Genomic DNA, 12,666 nt, shown 5'->3' on the forward strand with positions numbered 1-12,666 from the left:
AATTGGTATTATTATGCGTTTTGTGATTGAGAATTTGGTACACCTGGTGTTGTTGTCAAGCCTTTTATGTTTCACATGTTTTGGATGGGGGGTTTGGGTTATTGTGTGGTTCTTTTGGGTAAAGTCTCGAGTTTTGGTATCTCAAATGGGTACAAAGCATGTTCATCTTGGTTAATTGTTGGATTAGAGTGAATAAGAATGATATACATTGTTTTGTACTGGTTGTACTATGTTGTGGTATGCTCTCGATGGTTTGGTTGTGTCAACAGAGACGAAACTCTGCAAGTTTCGCCCAAGCGAGTCCATCTCGCTTAAGCGAAGGTTGCAGAATCACGTCTTGGCTTTTGGCTCGCGAAATTCGCTCAAGCAATCAGTGTCAAGGTTGAACGACTTGGTCTCTCGCTTAGGCAAGATTGGCTCGCCTAAGCGAGGTCACGATGAGACTTGTACGTGTCAAGCACGACTTCTCGTCCAGGCAAGGGGTTTTGGTTTTTGAGCGATAGATATTCTCGCTTAGGCGAGAATGACTCGCCTAAGCGAGGTCTCGTTGTGGTCTGATGCAGTTTGCGTCGAATTCTCGTTCAGGCGAGGTTTGTGTTTTTGAACGAATGTATGACTCGCTCAGGTGAGCTCGCCTAAGCGAGATGGTGTGGTGTAGTCACTATTACACACTCGCTCAGGCGAGGCGGGTTAGCTTGAGTGAGGCTGATGGCTAGCTTGGGCGAGAGTCCATGGCTTAAGCGAGAATGTTGCAAATTCTATGGTTGTGTGTGCTTTATGAGTTGGTTTGTCTACTATTTCCTAATTATAGGAAGTTATATGCATGTGTTTGTGGTGTTTGGGATTGAAGGACTAAGTCCTTAGGATTTGGGATGTGCTTGGCTTGAGTCGCGGGCGAGAAGTTCGTGATGGGTGGACCATATGCGGAACGTGAACAGTTTAGTTCACCGGAGGTATTCTCGTTGGGATAAGTGAGCGAGGGAGTTCATCTTATGCTCAACTTGAGAATGCTATGAGCGAGGGAGTTCATAGTAGGAAAAGTAGGTATGCGTGTCCGAGTCCGAGCAAGGAGTTCGGATGAACGGGCGTGAGAGTCCGTGAAGCAAGACTACAAGCGGGATAGGCTTGTTGGTTAGACCACGAGCGAGGAGGGTCATGGAAGCACATGAAATCCCAGATTTAGAGTACATGCATGAACTCATATTGGTTATGAGTGTGGGAATGTGGGTGTTTTTGGAAACCAATAAATATTTATGAATGGGCTGGGAAAGTATGTCATATTTATTTATGTTTATGTGCATAGCTCACCTTATCTGTTTGTGTGTGGCGATGATCGGGTAATTTATTATCTGCGAGCAGATGATGTTTCAGGTGAGCCAAGAGATGCTTAGTGGCGGAGAGGGGGCTATGAGTACGAGGGATTTTTTATAATTGTTTTTATTTAATTTCCATGTAATTTGATTACAGTTTTTATGGCTTTGGATATTAATCTTAAAGTTGTAAAGGTGAATTTTAGAAAATAGGAACAACGGCGTATGAAATTGCTCTACCACCTCACCTAGCCAACTTGCATAATGTGTTCCATGACGTGTAAAAGTACTAGCTCACATGGTTGAGAGTACTTAGTTTGTGTGAGAGAACTTGGGTTCAAGTCCTATGTGTGCCAATTATGTGTTATTTCATTATTATTATTATTTTGGTAATATATTTGTGCCTAGTGAGTGATAGTATTATCATAGTATTTTGATAGTTATCACTAAATATGAGTTGGTTGAGTGGTTGTGAAATGAATTGGCATTGGTATGGTCATGGGTTCAAACCTTGAGGGATATAAAGTTGACTTTATTTTTGCTAAAATTAGTGTTGACTTGAATGTGAAAGGGCAGAGAGAACCCTAGGGCACCCAAGAGGGGCTGAAAAACCACTATAGAGTTAACATTGAATAGGAATTAAAACCATAATTAAGCCCAATTTCGTTTCAATTTTTAAACCCATTATCAAGACACCTATAAAATCTAAATTCTAGGTGAGAATGAGGGTTTTTGTAGTTGTTTGATTTGGCTTTTGGAGAGGAGCACGGATTTTGAGAGTGTGAGAAGAGAAGTGAGTGCTTTTGGGAGAAGATTTGAGAGAAAGGATTAGGTTGATTGAGAAATTGGAGGAAACCCTCAAAGGCTATCATTTGGAGCAAGAATTCCAGGTTAGGGTTGCTGAAATTATGTGTATACGAATTTTGCATGTGTTCTCGAGCTTCTATTCTCAATTGGATTCTATGTGGTATGAATTGGTATTATTATCCGTTTTGTGATTGAGAATTTGGTACACTTGGTGCTGTTGTCAAGCCCTTTATGTTTCACATGTTTTGGATGGGGGGTTTGGGTTATTGCGTGGTTCTTTTGGGTAAAGTCTCAAGTTTTGGTATCTCAAATGGGTACAAAGCATGTTCATATGGGTTGATTGTTGGATTAGAGTGAATAGGAATGATATACATTGTTTTGTAATGGTTTTTAAACAGAGACGAAACTCTGCAAGTTTTGCCCAAGCGAGTCCATCTCGCCTAAGCGAAGGTTGCAGAATCACATCTTGGCTTTTGGCTCGCGAAATTTGCTCAGGCGATCAGTGTTAGGGTTGAGCGACTTGGTCTCTCGCTTAGGCGAGAATGGCTTGCCTAAGCGAGGTCATGATGAGACCTGTACGTAGGGATGGCAACGGGTCGGGCACGGATAGTGCCTACCCGTAACCCGACCCGCCAAAAAAAAATCTGCCCGCTACCCGCCCGTTTACCCGATGGGTATCTGCTTAAAAAATACTCGCGGATATTTTTAAAACCCACAGGTACCCGTGGATACCCGAAACCTGCAAATATTTAAAAATTTTATATTTTATAAATTGTTTAATATAAAATTATAAAAATTAAATATAAAATTAAATTAAATTAAATTTTAATTATAATTAAATTTGACATAATAAAATATACTGCTAATTTTAATTTTAATTAAATTTAACTTAATAAAATATAAATTAAATTTTAATTTTAATTTTTTTTGCGGGTAACGGGTACCCGCGAGTACGAATAGTATGATACCCGTACCCAACCCGTTTATAAGCGGGTATTAAAATACCTGCTATCCGCTACTCGCGGGTATTAATTATCTGTCGCGGATTTTATCCGCGCATATCCATGGGCACGGGTATTCTTGTCATCCTTACTTGTACGTGTCAAGCGCGACTTTTCGTCTAAGCGAGGGGTTCTGGTTTTTGAGCGACAAATATTCTCGCTTAGGCGAGAATGGCTTGCCTAAGCGAGGTCTCGTTGTGGTCTGATGCAATTTTCGTCGAATTCTCATTCAAGCAAGGTTTGTGTTTTTTGAGCGAATGTATGACTCGCTCAGGCGAGCTGGGCTCCACTAACACAAAAAAACCCTATAACGTCACCCATATAACGTCTGTCTAGAAAAAGTCCCACGTTAAAAATGACCGGTGGCATTTTTGTAAATTATTTGACTTTTTTAACGTCTGCCCATTCCAACACAGACGTAATTTAACGTCTGACCCATAGTACCCCCGACGTTATGTCAAAATTAACGTCTGAGCTCTCTGCCCCCGACTTAATTTAACGTCTGACCCACTCTGCCCTGACTTAATTTAACGTCTGACCCCCTCTGCACCGACTTTAAGTAACGTCTGACCACGTAAACCCTAAACCCTAAACCCTAAACCCTAAACCCGACTTAATTTAACGTCTGACCCACTCTGCGCCGACTTAATTTAACGTCTGACCCCCTCTGCACCGACTTTAAGTAACGTCTGACCACGCAGCCCCGACGTCAATTTTTGGGTTTTCTCTACGCGAAACGCATAAACCCTAATTGTTTCGTCGCACCACCAATTTTTCGCGAAGCTTCTTCGTCGGCAACCACCATTCTGAGCTCCTCTAGGTAATTTTTGAACGTTTTTCACCACCAAACTTGTTGGGATTTGATTATGGATTGATTTTAGGCGTTTTGAACCGAAAATTTTCTGTTTTCATCCTCATTTGCAGTGTTTCGCGATCCTTCCCGTCGGTGACCATTATTCCGACCTCCTCTAGGTGAGTTTCGAACATTTTTCACCACCAAACTAGTTGGTATTTGATTGTGGATTGATTTTAGGCGTTTTCAACCGAATATTATACCTTTTCATCCCCATTTGCATCGTTTTGAGATTATTTTGCTTGTTATCTCTTTTTCATTGTATGTATGTAATTGCTTGTATTTTTTTATTTGCAATTATAATTTTTATCTTAGACTATTGTTTTTAGTTTTTTTTGCCTATTTCTTTTTTTAATTGAATTTTTATAATAATATTTGTAAAATTACGAAATAAAATTATATTTATTGTTATTTGTAAAATTGGACTAATTGTATTTGATTTTTTAATATTATTGTTGCATTAATTTTTATTTTATGTATGTAGATTTATTATAGATTCATTGTGGACCAAGGTCGATCTGCCGTATATAGATTCATTGAACCTCAAACCATTCAACCTTCGGGAAACTCACATGACCACATCAAACTTTATTTGCAAACATGGATGGTTGAGTCAAATAGAGAGATCTACTTTGCGCCATACATTGATGCGTATGTTTTTTTTTCTAGTAATATTTTATGAAGTATTATTAATTATTTCTGTTAAGTACTTGTGATTGACGGTAGGTATCATTGGCAACTATGTGTCATCATTCCAAGACAATGCACGGTTGTATGGTTTTATTTATGCCATAGGAAGATTCCATCTGCTTTGAAAAACATGTTACAAGAGTAAGTATTAATTTTTTTCAATAACTAACATATGTTTTATGTTTCCAAAATTTCATTAGAATTGTGAGTAAGCCTAGAGGCCAACAACTTAAAGTATTATATTCAAAGGTTAGAACTCATTTAGTTTAAAGTTATTAATTTTTGTATGTCAACTTATGACTTTGATATGTGTTTATTTTATTTGTAATGTTTAGTGTAACAAGCAAGAAGATTAATGGGAATTGTGTATATTAGTTTAGAATATATGTTGAAACTTAAGTGTTATTAGATATAACTGTAACTCCATAATTGTGCTGAAATTATTATGAAACTGTTATGGGAATTTGCTGATTTTTAGGTGTGGGAATGTTGTAAAAACAACCAAATAAAAAAAAAACAGAGCAGATTGACGTTTGGTGGTGCTCTGACAGACGTTATTTAACGTCTAAGCTTATTGTGGCCGACGTTATTTAACGTCTGTCAGAGCCCAACAGAAGTCAAATTGCTCTGTTTTTTGTTCCATTTAGCGCAAAAATTGACGTCTGCTGCTTTTGCCCCCGACGTTGGATAATGTCGGACCCCTATTGCCCCGACGTTAAGTGACGTCTGTTTTGTTTTCTGACGTTATTTTAACGTCACCCAGTACGACGTCGGTGTTTGGGCAGACGTCAAAGGTCAAAAATATCGGACGTTAAAAGACTTTTTTGTGTTAGTGCTCGCCTAAGCGAGATGGTGTGGTGCAACCACTATTACACACTCGCTTAAGCAAGGCAAGTTAGCTTGAGCGAGGCTGATGGCTAGCTTGGGCGAGAGTCCATGGCTTAAGCGAGAATGCTGCAAATTCTATGGTTGTGTGTGCTTTATGAGCTGGTTTGTATACTTTTTCCTAATTATAGGAAGTTATATGCATGTGTTTGTGGTGTTTGGGATTGAAGGACTAAGTCCCTAGGATTTGGGATGTGCTTGGCTTAAGTCGCGAGCAAGGAGTTCGTGATGGGTGGACCGCATGCGAAACATGAACAGTTTAGTTCACTGGAGGTACTCTCGTTGAGATAAGTGAGCGAGGGAGTTCATCTTATGCTCAACTTGAGAATGATATGAGCGAGGAAATTCATAGTAGGAAAGGTGGGTACGCGTGTCCGGGTCCGAACGAGGAGTTCGGATGAACGTGCTTGAGAGTCCGTGAAGCAGGACTATAAGCGGGATAGGCTTGTAGGTTGGACCACGAGTGAGGAGGGTCGTGGGAGCACATGAAATCTCAGATTTAGAGTACATGCATGAACTCATATTGGTTATGAGTATGGGAATGTGGGTGTTTTTGGAAACCAATAAATATTTATGAATGGGCTAGGAAATTATGTCATATTTATTTATGTTTATGTGCATAGCTCACCCTATCTGTTTGTGTGTGGCGATGATCGGATAATTTATTATCCGGGAGCAGATGATGTTTCAGGTGAGTTAGGAGATGCTTATGGCGGAGAGGGAGCTCAGAGTACGAGGGATTTTTTATAACTATTTTTATTTAATTTCCATGTAATTTGATTACAGCTTTTATGGCTTTGGATATTAATCTTAAAGTTGTAAAGGTGAATTTTAGAATGTTTTGACTATTAATAATTATTATTAATATTAAAGTTTTGAAATTTCCTGTGTTTTTAGGAAATAGATTATTTAATAAATGAGGTAATTTATTTCTGCCTTGTTTAATTATTATTTTAAAGTAATATCCTACCTAACATTCATGTCCCTAATAGTAAAATTCTGATTTTGATTAGTGAGTGATGCGGAAAAGTTCCTGGTTTCACTAAGAGGCATATTTACATTATTATTATTAGAACTTCCACATCCAAGCTGAGAACGGATTAACCATCCAACTCCATCCACTTGCAAAGGATTTTTGCATCTGTATCGGCATCTCAGCTGATGATTGTTCCTCGCGTTTCTGTCATTGAATCCAAAGCTAGTCTCATGATAAGGGCACTCTGTGATAAGGGGAATATATATCATTCTCAAAGGATGAATATGACAGTGAAATATGGATATCAAAGCATCTTCAACGAGAACTAATTTTGAAAGCAAGTGCCTATTTCTAAACTTTTACTACTAAATTCTTACTCAACTAACATTGCTGATAAAAGCCTTTTTCTATGGGTGAAGTCAACTAGATGGATTACACATCATTCGAGTAAGCTAGAGGTTAGATTTTTAGATTTTCAAAACCATATAACTGACACTAACTAATTTGAAAACTTGAATGATTACAAACTACTATTTAAAATGATTACAAAACTTAGAATTATGTTGCAACGACTACAAAACTAAGAACTCAGGAAAAGGAACAAATGATTACCTGTTGCCGGCAAAGGGAACGAGATTAATGTTTGCCCTAATCCCCCAATCTGGTGTCGTTCACATAGTAATGGCAACAACGCCGCCTCCTTCACTTCGATGAAACGCAACAGTGCTGCATCCTCCATTCAAATACAGAATTTCACCAACTCCGGAATCGTCTCAATTACGATCTACCAAACAACAAGAACAACCAATTGATTAATCAATTACTGCTTTGTTTCGATGAAACGCAAGAAGGTAAAGATAGAAGTAGATGTAATTAACCTGCTCTAAGGAATTGAACTCGATGTAGTCAAGCTCTCTTTGATGCTTCTTGTCACTCTCTTCACGCTCTCTCCACACTTTCTTTCAATTTTTCAATTCATCTGACAGACCTAACACTTCAAAATTTTCACGAAAAAAAAAATGAAGCTTTCAAGGTTTTAAATCACTTCTAATATTATTTGTCTAGTGATTTAAGAATTTGGGATGTGTGTTGAACATATCTAAGTAACAAAATTCAAAGTTATGGTACATAAACTTGTGCTTTTAATTTATTAATTTTTATTTCATATTCAATGTATTTTCTTTATAAGGAAGTATTTATGTAATATTTAATGTTATTTTTTTTATAAGTAAGTATTTATGTAATTAGTTTCTTTATATAGATATTAAAAAGCTATAAATTAATATCATTAGTTATTTATGAAAAACTTAATTTATGTAGATATAAAAAAATTGCATATTGATATTAATCATTATTTATTAAAAATTAATTATTAACTAAAACTAATTAGATATTTCTAATAGTATATAACAATATAAATTAATTAATATTTTTATTTAAGGTAAATTAACATATAAAGATATAATAAAGTTATTAATTTATATAATAATAAAACATATTTTTAACAATTTGTTAAAATATTCATAGCTTATGAAATTTGTATAATAAATTTATATATTTTTTGTAGTTTTATTAGTGTGAGAATACTTTGAATATTATTTACTCATTAATACAAATTTTAATCTTTTGTCACGGATTTGTGGTAAAATTTTTCATAATTAAATAAATTTGAATTTTAATGAGAGAATAGCGATAAATTGATCTACCTCTTTCAAAACATAATAAATTAGTTTCAAATTCGCTACGATTTGTTTTTGTCGCTAGTCCCTCACTAAAAAGTGAGAGATATTTTTCCTAGCTAATTTTCCTTGCAAATTAGCTATGGTATTTTTTTATCACTAATCCTTCGCTAAATAGTGATAGATATTATTTCCTAGCTAATTTCCCTTGCAAATTAGCTACAAAACCTTGTTGTCGCCGATCCCTCGCTAAATAGCGAGACATTAGTGAAAAATACTTTCTCTCGCTAATTTCTCTCGCCAATTAGCTATGAAACTTTTTTGGTTGTTGATCCTTCGCTAAATAGCGAGAAATATTTTTCCTCGCTAATTTCCCTCACAAATTAGCTACAAATTTTTTTGTCACTAATCCCTCGCTAAATAGCGAGAAATTAGTAAGAAATATTTTCCCTTGCAAATTACCTGTTTTGTTGTAGTGATTACTCTTCCATCATTCAAGTGCATCCATATGTTTAGTAATATCAACATCCAATGGCTCATCCAAGTATATATCAAGTCCTTCCTTCCCATATATAAGTCCGAAGCTTGCGTTATTTTAATTCCTAACAAAAAAAACCAAAATCATAGTTTAATTTATATGTATAATAATAGTAATTAAATTAGTAGAAGGTAATATGACTTGCATGAAGAGTGTTTGACTTGATAGAATCAATTAAGGATGACATTGTTCACAAATCAGTATGTTTATGCTTTAAGAGAGGGAAAGTCTCATTCTTGGAATAATATTCAGAGAACAGCTTGTATAATTTATCTTTCATCTTCTCTAACTTTACTTCCCAAGTAAGAGGTTCTATCTTCTCATAGCAATATCTCAATGTTTCCAATTTCATCCTTATGTCTAAAATTGCACACCATATGCAAGCATAATGTTATATTCATCCTAGTATTTATCAAACTTTACCATCATCCATTTAGCCATATCTCTAATAACTTGATCTTCATCTTTTAAACTTTCAATTATAAGGGTTTGGATGTTTCAATTATAAGGGTTTGGATGTTCCAAAGTTAGTGAGATTTGTGAGGGTGATTTAGTGTGTACGTGAGGTGTAGGTTTGTAAGGAGAGTGAAAGAGTGGAGTGAGTGATGAGTGATACGTGAGGTGCGGTGTCAGAGAAGAGTGATTGTGAGGATGTGGTGCAGTAGTGTTTAGGTGTGGTGTAGTGGTGAGAGGTGAGTGTTCGTTGTGAGGTGCGGTGTGGTGTAGTAGTGTGTTACGTGAGTTAGTGAATGTTGTGAGAAAAGAGATGTGTGAGTGTGCTAGTAAGTGGTATGCACGTGAGTGTGTTAGTGAGGTGAGATAGTGTGATTAGTGTCACATGAGTGTGTGGGTTAGTTTGTGAGGTGTGTTTGTTGTTGGGCACAGGGGTGTAAATGAGTGGACTTTGGGGTGAATGAAAAAAAAATGAAAAAAAGGGGTAAGGTTAGTACTGGAATTTGGGCTTTTAAAAGAAAATGGGTAGGTGGTAAGAATAGAAAATATAGAGTGCAATTAAAATACATTAAAAAGAACATTTTAAAAAAAATGGATCAAAAAGATAAGCCCAAATTGGTTTAGTTTTATTCTTTTCATGTTTTATTAAATTAATCAATTAATTTTCATTTAATATTTTATTACTATTTAACTCTTTTTTTTATTTATATATCATTATTTTTGCTTGTAAGATACTTTTTAATTATTCTAAAAAAATGTTTTATTTATCTAGACGAAATTGAATGTTGACAGATGGTATTAGGTGCATTTCAAATAGCATAAATCATGGTTGTTTCAATAATATAATATTTTGGCATGTTTTTGTGCATAAAATTCATCATTCACAGACTAGACAATAAGTGTTGTTACATTCGATGTTGTCATACTAGGTCCCAATAAGTGAGTTTGGGTTTTGTGTAGATCTTGCATGATTCAACAACATCTTCCAACAATTTTCATCATTATATACCAATTAACATCGTCACCTTTGCATAATATGCCCTAATCAGGTGAAGTGCAAGGTGTCATTTTAGGATTTCATGCATGACTTTCATTTTTAGCACCTCTTTTCACACCCTAGTTGCATATTTCCTCTTACTATAGGTAGAATAGACTTGTTGCATGCATGATTTCATTAAAATATTCACGGCAACAAGTCTTTCAAACTTCTTATAGCCAAAAAGCCTCCAATATGTGACTTATTTTTGTTTATATTGTTAATTTATTAAGCAATATTTAATTTGTTGGCTTATTAAACAAGATTAGTTATCCCAGATGTTATTAGTGGACTTGTTGCATCAACTCAAACTTTGAGCATGTTGATTCCTTTGGAGGTATATATATCTGTATTTTATTAAGTTCCTCACTACTTAAATCTTTTTAATTAGACATGTTAATTTAAATGTGATCTTTTATACTTTTCTTATGTTTAAAGTTAATAAAGGTGCCCTAAATAATTAGTATGTTTAGTGGTGTATGGTAAAGAATAAATAATGATTCTATTATGGTAAAAAACAACTTTAGCTTTACAACTTGTGATGCTTTATTTAGGTAATGACATGATTGTATCGAAGTGGTAAACATAAGATGGGATTTGAACGTAGTGTTTAGTGCTTTGGCTTAATCTACTCTTACTTGTAGAATAATTTCTTAGTCAAATAAATCATTTGCATGATGCCAAATTTATTATTTTGCCTCATATTCAAATTAAACTAAAAATAGTTAACATTTACAAAAAATGTACTAAAATACTCTAAGAATCAATTTTGACACTACTCCAAAACAGTGAATCAATTTTGACAACAAGGATTGTTGCCCCTTCTACCAACTTCAGAGAAAATGAAATCTTTTAAATTTTGTATAAAAATTTTTGTGATGCAGTACTATTTTTCTAATCCTATTTAGATTAAGCCTTATTAGGCCTATTATTATGTAGCCTTATAGTAGGCTTTAAGGAGGGCATATGTCCTTATAAGATAGTTGCATTTGTAATTGTGAAATATGTAGAGGTAAATACTTGTTGTTCAGTAGGTTAAAGTTTACCTATTATATCTTGCTCTATGCATAGAACCTTGTAATAACTACTTCCTAATTTTTTGTTAATTGGTATATGTACAGAACATGAATCAATTTCCATCAAATCGTGGATGGATGTATGATAGTTGTCATAGAGGAAGAGGTGCTTTGAAAGAGTCTTTTGTATTGGGAGTTGAAGACTTTATAACCAAAGCTTGTGAACAAGACCGTCATCACAATGATGGAGGAGTTCGATCTCCATGTAGTAAGTGCGATTATACAAACATTTTAGAGGAAAGAGGTGTGAAAGTTCACCTCTACAAACATGGATTCAAGCCTAATTATTTGATTTGGATGGATCATGGTGAACGAACGCAAGAAGGTCATTTCGATAATAATGATAATTGCATGGGTTTGGGTAGGGATTTTGTACATAGTCAGTCACAAAATGACCAATTTATGTCAATGTAAGACATGGTGCATGATGCTCTTAGGCAAGATGAGCCATTCGAACTACCAAATTCAGATAACATGGATGAGGCTCCAAATGAAGAAACTCAAAGGTTTTATAACCTTTTGTTGGATGCAAATAAATCATTGTATGAAGGGGCATCAAACTCCAAATTATCCATGTGTGTCAAGCTATTAGCTTGCAAGTCCAATTGGAATGTTCATGACTAATGCTTAGAGTTTATTTCAAAAATGCTTTTGGATGCAACACCTATCAAAACGAGTTTATTTCAAAAATGTTTTTGGATGCAACACCTATGATGCAACAAATTTAGTGTCAAAGTTAGGATTAAATAGCAAGAGGATTGATTGTTGCATGGACGGTTGCATGCTCTTTTATGATAATAAGTATGGAAAGAATAATGATGCAATGCTTGAATGCAAATTTTGTTAAAAGCCAAGATATCGACACCACAACACGGGAGCAAGTAATAAAAAACAAGTTCTTTTAAAGTCAATGTTCTATTAGCCAATAATTCTAAGGTTACAAACAATGTATGCCTCAATGATAATAAAATCATAAATAAAATAAAACAATGATAATAATATAAATAATAATAAATAATAGTAAAATGAAACCAAATAATAATAACAATAATAATAAAATAAATAATAATAATAATAATAATAGTAATAATAATAAAAATAATAATAATAATAATAAAAATAATAATAATAATAATAATAATAGTAAAATAAAATAAAAATAAAAATAGTAAAATCAATAATAATAATAATAATAGAAATAATAATAATAATAATTATTATTATTATTTTAATAATAATAATAACAATAATAATAATAATAGAAAAATAAAATTAAAATAAAAAGAATAAGAATAAGAATAATAATAGTAATAATAGTAGTAATAATAATAAGGTTAAAATACATTTTTTGTCCTAATTTTC

The 12,666-nt window shown here is 34.3% G+C and overlaps 2 long non-coding RNA genes and 1 pseudogene across 2 annotated transcripts; 2 read left to right on the plus strand and 1 right to left on the minus strand.

Moving 5' to 3' along the window:
* Nucleotides 1–3,731: 3,731 nt before the first annotated feature.
* LOC146888395 (uncharacterized) lies at nt 3,732–5,164 on the plus strand. The gene is made up of 5 exons (XR_014991204.1): nt 3,732–3,938; nt 4,043–4,090; nt 4,456–4,622; nt 4,698–4,802; nt 5,140–5,164. It is a non-coding gene; the product is annotated as an uncharacterized LOC146888395 (long non-coding RNA).
* Nucleotides 5,165–6,499: 1,335 nt separating this feature from the next.
* Nucleotides 6,500–7,512, minus strand: LOC114174521 (uncharacterized). Its single transcript, XR_014988162.1, has 3 exons — nt 7,401–7,512; nt 7,135–7,306; nt 6,500–6,766 (listed from the first exon to the last, which is right to left on the minus strand). It is a non-coding gene; the product is annotated as an uncharacterized LOC114174521 (long non-coding RNA).
* A 3,840-nt stretch (nt 7,513–11,352) lies between these two features.
* On the plus strand, nt 11,353–12,280 carry LOC146888396 (uncharacterized; annotated as a pseudogene).
* The last annotated feature ends 386 nt before the right edge of the window (nt 12,281–12,666 follow it).

The sequence above is a fragment of the Vigna unguiculata genome, chromosome 2 (assembly GCF_037176805.1).
Source record: "Vigna unguiculata cultivar grain cowpea cultivar isolate G323 ecotype 2 chromosome 2, ASM3717680v1, whole genome shotgun sequence".
Lineage (NCBI taxonomy): Eukaryota > Viridiplantae > Streptophyta > Magnoliopsida > Fabales > Fabaceae > Vigna > Vigna unguiculata.